The following is a 7,329-nucleotide window of genomic DNA, read 5'->3' as shown; positions in this document are numbered from 1 at the left end:
TTATCATATTAAAGACAAATACAAGGAAGGAAATTTGATCGAATTTTATAAATTTCTTAACTCTGAGCAATTTCCAAATTTAAAGAAATTTGCTTGTAAATTTATCTCCATTTTTGGGACGACGTATCTGTGTGAACAAAATTTTTCCCAGATGAAGTACATCAAGTCGAAATACAGGGCAAATTTATCCGATGAACATTTAAAGTCGCTACTTTTGATTAGCGTTTCAAAATTTGAACCTCAATTTAATCAGAGTTTAAGAATGCAAAAAGAGTTCCAACATTCACATTAATTGTTTTAATATAATTTGTGATGAAAATATGAGCATTTGCTGCTAATGTCTGTTGTCATTAATATACGATAATTTATTCTCACGTACTTTGTATTTAGTTTATGAAATTCTGTGCTTTCAATAAAACTCATATACCTAGAGTTATTAATTTCTCATTTTATCCGGCCGGTTGAAAGTGATGAATTACCTAATGTGGCCCGCGGTTCGAAAAGTTTGGAGACCCCTGGTCTATTTGATTGTGTATCTTCCCATCAGGAGATATCAAAGTAAATTTATGGATGTTACGATGTGGGAACATTCTACTGTTGACAGATTTTTTGATGTGGCAAAGTTTACTACCATGATACGTATGTAATGGCCGTCTTGTAGTGCACTCAATTTCATATGTCGCTTCTTACTACATGTTTCGGCAACATAGTGCCATCTTCAGGTTCGTTATTTACGCTAAGCTATTATATGTTTGTCATCTTGTGTCTTTCATAAAATTATTTAGAAAGTACGTTATTCGTCAACTATAATAAAATTTGTATATACTAAAACTTGTTAAGATTATTCATCTATATGTCTTAATTCAAACTCGCGTATAGTATGATTCGTCCACTATGGGAGTCGTTTCTGTGTGTACCTGCAATTTGAAAATGGTACTTATTATTATTATTACTTTCGACTTCTATCTGTTATGTGTTGTGTTATAATGTTTAGTACTTACTGTGTCTGTGATGTGTCCTTCCTTTTTGGCTGCGAGCGTTGTAATGTTGGATGTGTGTGTGTCTTCGTATTGATTGAGTTATGACGTTGTGGGGGTAAATGTAGTGGGGGGAGGTGGTGGAGTTGTGTTATGTTGTTCTGTGTAAATTGTGTGTAATTCCTGAAATACTGGGTTATATATTTCCTTATTTACATTGTACACATGCGTGTTTTTCTTTGTTGTTCTGTATATATGATAGTTTTCTAATGTGTTTAGATATCGTCCTTTCTTGTTGCCATGATATCCATAGTGTTTTCTATTGTACCATATGCACGTCCTGTGTTTAATATGTGTTCTGAGTATCCTGTATTGCCGTTATTGTGCCTAATGTCATGTATGTGTTCTTTATATCTGGTATTAAATTTTCTCCCAGTTTATCCTATATATTCCATGGGCCAATCTAGGCATTTCATTCTGTATATGCCACTTTTGTTATATTTACTCATTTGTGTCTTTGATTTTAAAATATGTTGTAAATTATTCTTAGTTCTAAATGCTATTTTTAATTTTGTGTCTCGAAATATTTTTGTAATGTTTCTTGTTTCTTTTCCTATGTATGTGAATGTTGCCCATTTCGTTTTTTGTTCTTCTGAATTCTCTGTAATGTTATGTTTTTATGTGATGTTTTGGTTTCTTTTATTTGTAGTTAGTTTAGTAATTATATCTGTGTTGTACTTAATGTTTACGAGTATGTTATTTATAGTAGCTATCTCAGTATCTTTTGCTACTTTGGTAGTGGGGTAATTATTTACTCGATGTCTAAGGTATTTAATACCAGATGNTAGCCAGCAACCAGTCAGTTGTATTGTGGCATTTTTCAGTGTACTAATTGTGATACTGCAGATAGCAGTAATCGTCAGATTGTAATTTGGGTGATTGTAAGAGCGAGTGTGAAATAAAATTCGCTACACCGAATACGTCGAGAATTTATTTGTCGCGATATACGCCCGATACGCGACAACTATATCTATATCCTATATCTGGGAAATTTATAGATTTACGGTTCTCTTTCTCTATTGTGAAATGTATTGTTGTTTGTAGTTTATTAAATTCTATAATCATGTCGTTAACATTTGTTTTGTTTATATCATATAATATTAGTATGTCGTCAACATATCGGAAATATCCAATTATGTTCTGTTTCATTAATATGTCGTATATTTGTGTGTGTTCTATGTTCTGGATATATATTTCTGCTAGAACTGCAGATGTTGGAGCTCCCATAGCTAAATCATCTGTTTGCTTGTAAAATTTCTGTTCGTATAGAAATTAATTTTGGTCCAGTATAGTGTTCAATATGCACGTAATTTCTCTTTGTGTATGTGTGTTTATGTTATGATTGTGTTGTAGTATGTTCTTAGTTATTTTCATTATATCTTTTTAGGTATGTTTGTATATATGTTTTCTATATCAAAAGAACATAATGTTATGTTTTCATCTATTATAATGGTGTTTAAATCATTCATTAGTTGTTTGGAGTTGTGCATATTATATATGTTTGGCAATTGTAAATATTCTTGTAGTGTCTTAGATATTAGTATTGCTATTTGGTATGCTGGGGCATGTCTCCAAGTGATTATGGGTCTAAAGGGTGTGTTCTGTTTATGTAGTTTTATTGTCGCGTGTATATTTGGGGCCATAGGATTCATGTTTGTGTATTTCCATTTTTGTTCTTTTTGTATTGTATCTGTGCATAGTTTTATTGTTTGTTTAATTATGTTTTAGTATTGTTGTGTTGGGTCTTTGTTAATTAGTGTAAAATTATTTTCATATATAAATTTCATTATTTTTTGTTAATACTCTTCTTCTGTTATTATTACTAATGTTTTACCCTTGTCTGCTTTTGTTGCTATTAATCTGTTATCTAGCATTTTTCTCTTTTTATTCATAACTACTTTCCATTCTCTCTTACTATTATAGCTATTATGAATTTCTTTGTTTCTGCTAATATCTTTTATTTGTTTCGCTACTACGTGTCTGAAGTAGTTGTGTTCTGTTATGTCTACTTTTGTTATTGCTGTTTCTGCTTCAAGAGCTAATGTTTCAATCCATTTTTTATTTTTATAGTGTAAATTGTATTTTCATCCTTTGCTTAAGAGTTGGATTTCGTCTTGTGTGAAATGTGTGTTTGTACAATTTTGTACATGTATATAAGTTGTGTTGTTATGCTTGTTTATTGCTGTTTGGTTTTTTCCATGTTTTTTAGTTTTTGTTGTTGTTTTAAATATGTTGTTTTCATTTCGTGTTGTAGTTTTTGGTTTATTGCGTCTTCTATAATATTCCAAACTTTTTGCCATGTGTTTGCGGTGTGTATGTGTTTGTGGTAAAGTTGCGTGTTTAATTGTTCCTTCTTTTTGTATAGGAATTTTATTTCGTTTTTTATACGCGATATTTGAGCTTGTGTTTTTGTTTCTCTTGCTGCTTCATTATATTCTGGTAATTTAATGTGGGCGTATTTCGGTATTAACCTATTCCTCAAACATGTCTTATTAAAATTTATGTTGGCATTGCAATGTAACAGTTTGCAATGTAATAGCTTAGCGTAAATAACGAACCTGAAGATGGCACTGTGTTGCCGAAACATGTAGTAAGAAGCGACATATGAAATTGAGTGACAAGACGGCCATTACATACGTATCATGGATGAAAATCAGTGCAACAGGACGCTAAAATACAACATTATGAAAGTTTACTATTCTAAATCCATTTTTTTTTTTTGTTGGCACTACAGCCCCAGTGGGCCTAGGCCTACCTCCATGAACTTCTCCGTTCACTTCGGTTTCTAAATCCATTATCATTACTAATTTCATGCAAACTCTCATTCCCAATTGTTGGTTTGAAAATGTCTTCCCTCCCTACTTTGGCATTGAAATCTCCTAACAAAATTTTCATAGGGTACTTCGGTAATTTATGAAATACATGTTCTAGTTCTTTATAGAATCTATCCTTTATGTCATCAATTTTATCTTCTGTTGGGGCATGAACATTCATAACAATGATATCACACCAGCGTCATTTCAGTATTATATATGATATCCTATCACTAACGAACTCTACCCTCTTAACTGCTGATAAGGTTCTCTTATGTACGAAAAAACCTGTACCTAATTCATGATTTTCATTCCCCTTTCCATAGAAAAATGTATAGTCTCCTGCTGGTGCAATGCCACCTCCATCCCATCTGACCTCCTGTACTCCCGCTAAATCTAACTTATATTTTAAGATTTCTTCTGCCACTGCCCTGAGCGAACCTGCCCTATACAAACTTCGTACATTCCAAGTGCCAAATCTCATATCCATTTTCATTAGCTTAGGTTGTTTATCCAAGGAATCCGTCCAGGTCCGAGGCTTTGTGTTCATTTTCGTAACATGCTGATTTTTCCGGTGAGTTGTTAGACCCACGCCCAACCCCCAAGCTGGAGGGCCACCCCTTGTCGGCTGTCCGCGACTGCTTATTCAATATATTCACAGCTTCCCTCCAAAACTAGAGGGTGTCTCCTCCATCCGCAACCTGAGGACGCGCCATGCCGTGGTGACAGGGACCCACCTAACATCCGCAACCCGAGGACGCGCCATGCCGTGGTGACAGGGACCCGCCTAACATGGAGATTGTGCATAATAAGCGTGTAAAAGAATTATACTAAGCTTCATATTATTATGATAGACATTGTCCTCAGCCGTTGCACTCTATAACATAATACCAAGCTTGTAAGTAAAATTATTAATGAATTCCATCAAGTGCAACAGTGATTTCAATAATAAAATAGAGCCCTTACATGTTTCGGCTGATGATGGCCATAACTGGACACTATCATAAAAGTAAGCAATGCAAGTCAGGCTAGAAATCTACACCAATATACCAACACTAAAAGGAAATTATTAAAAACTAATAGCAGCATATAATTTAAGGGACTTGCACATAATTTTTTAATATTAATTTTTCACCCTTAAAAGACAACCCATGTAGGTAATAGATGTCAAACTTGATTAAGTTTAATCGTAGTTTTAATTATAAGCTTGGTATTATTTTTATACAAAATCCCCTACGGTTTTGCTGATAGCGTCCATGCTCTAAAATTTTCTAGAGTTTTTGTAACCCTTTTGTACGTTCGTTGCGTGTCACTGCCTATTATTTTTGGTACTCGATATTAATGCTCAATGTCATCTACATGAAGCATGGAGAGGAACTGTTTAAAGATTACGGGTGGCGTGTGTATGGGGGGGAGTACTGCTATCAGCTGGTACCAATTAATGTAATATTTTGAGTATTCGGGTGTAGAGTCGCCACTGGGTAACGACCTCGAAACAAACAACGAAAAAACAACTGCTTCTAAGGTACAGATATATAATAAGCAAGTATACGCAGCCATTGCTGGGTAACGTCTTCGCAAACATGTGCGTTCTCATGTAAACGATTGGGATACAGTAATGACTGGTGTCTTCTGCGCGGTCCGTGCCGAGATGTTAGCTTAAAAGTTAGTCAATTGCAACACAATGAGTTGAGAGAGAGTAGTAAGGAAGATTCAGAGAGCTGTAATGGAATCTGCGAACAGACGACTTTGCAGGTACAGTTGAAGAATACCTACTGTTAGAAGCCGTTACCAGGGAATGACTGGTTAAGGCACAGCAGACTGAAAAACTTAGCGTTTTCTGTAGTGATTTATTAAGTGTGGAATTCAGCGATGGCATTATGATTAAATGTAGTCACGAGTCTTGTGTTAAAGTGGGCAATAAATCCAATCTCCAATCAAAAACCCTGTTCAGAGTTATTTATCACTCACTCATTGAGCTAAGCCCTTTTAGAGAAACCGAAAATTGTGCAGCTAATCAAGAATTTCGCAGCATTTTATGAAACTCGAAGGTTCAATAAAATGTTCACAAGAGCCCCCCACTGGTCCCAATACTAAGCCACGAGAAAAACTGCATCACGATGGATTCCGCATAATTTGACGGAAATGCAGAAATGGCTATGATACGACGCTGCTCGTAACCACTTGGAGCGCTATGAGCGCGAAGGAGAGGCTTTCTTACGCCGTATCATTACGCTGGATGAGACATGGGCCAAATCGTACGAGCCACAAATGAAACGCCAACAGAACGAATGGCGTCATTACGGGTCACCACGAAAATCAAAGGTTCGTCAGAACCCCAGCAATGTGAAAGTTATGGTGACTCTCGTGTACGACTGTGTTGGTGTTATCCTAACGAATACCGTTCCCCGATAGCAGACCGTCAATGCGCAGTATTACTGTTCATTTTTGGAACACAACCTGCGACCAGCTTTGAGAAAGAAGCGGCGACACTTTCTGCAGAACCAACCCATCATTTTGCAGGACAATGCTTGGCCGCATGCAGTGCAAGCTGTGGCTGATTTGTTAGAGCGATGGGGCTGGGAAGTGCTGTACCATCCACCGTACTCCCCGGACTTAAGCCCTTGTGACTTCAACTTGATTCCTAAGATGAAGGAACCACTTCGTGACATTCACTTCAGAACTGTTCCAGAGATTCTTCAGGCAGTAGACCGCTCCATTCGAACTATCAACACAATAGGCGCTGCTAAAGGTATCCTACGACTACCACATCGCTGGCAACGGGTTGCACACAATGCAGGTGACTACACTGAAGGACAGTTAAACTTCGAAACATGCATCTGTTTTATATCAGTTGTAAATAAATAGCTACGACTATTAAAGTTCCAACCCTCGTATTATCTGAATGCCAAAATCAGTCTTCATGAAACATGATATGTACATATCATGCCATCTCAGCGGTAAGTAAAAGTAAAAGTATCCCTGTAACGGGCCATGGAGGCCCATACGGTTGTGAGACGTTGAGGCTCCCACATTTTCTAGACAGTCGGCTCACAGATGGCGGTGAGGTTGTCAGCCTTACGCGCCGGCCACCCTTTATCCCCAAGAACATTCCAAGAATATTCCTGGTAGTCATTTCTGTTAGAGGCCGAGTCGACCCGAGGGCAATAGTGCGGCTGGAAGGATTATGTAAACTGAAAAAATTCCATGACCTCATCGGGATCAACGGTGTACCTCCTAATCACTCACATCAGTAATACCAACACTGCAGCCTCCCAAATTGCATTGTTTTATTGACATCATCATGCATATATACACTTGTTTTTAATCGTCATGTCAGATACTCAAATTACAGTGAGAAGAAAGTAGGTGATTAGTTCTTCCCAGAACTTCTTGTTAGTTACTATAAATGAACAAACACAACAAAACATAACTGTAATAACTTAATCCTGTTTTTATTGATAGCAGCCCCCACAACT

At 36.5% G+C, this 7,329-nt stretch overlaps 1 long non-coding RNA gene across 1 annotated transcript in view; it reads right to left on the bottom strand.

The window, feature by feature from the left end:
* Positions 1-1,036, bottom strand: part of LOC117282445 — a 14,969-nt gene extending 13,933 nt beyond the window's left edge. The window contains exon 1 of the long non-coding RNA XR_004513185.1: positions 1,002-1,036. This is a non-coding gene — a long non-coding RNA (uncharacterized LOC117282445). The remainder of the gene's footprint in view (positions 1-1,001) is intronic.
* Positions 1,037-7,329: the final 6,293 nt, after the last annotated feature.

Source organism: Cryptotermes secundus, unplaced genomic scaffold, assembly GCF_002891405.2.
Source record: "Cryptotermes secundus unplaced genomic scaffold, Csec_1.0 scaffold318, whole genome shotgun sequence".
NCBI lineage: Eukaryota > Metazoa > Arthropoda > Insecta > Blattodea > Kalotermitidae > Cryptotermes > Cryptotermes secundus.
The sequence above is the reverse complement of the archived record's forward strand: the minus strand, read 5'-3'. Positions and strand labels throughout refer to the sequence as shown.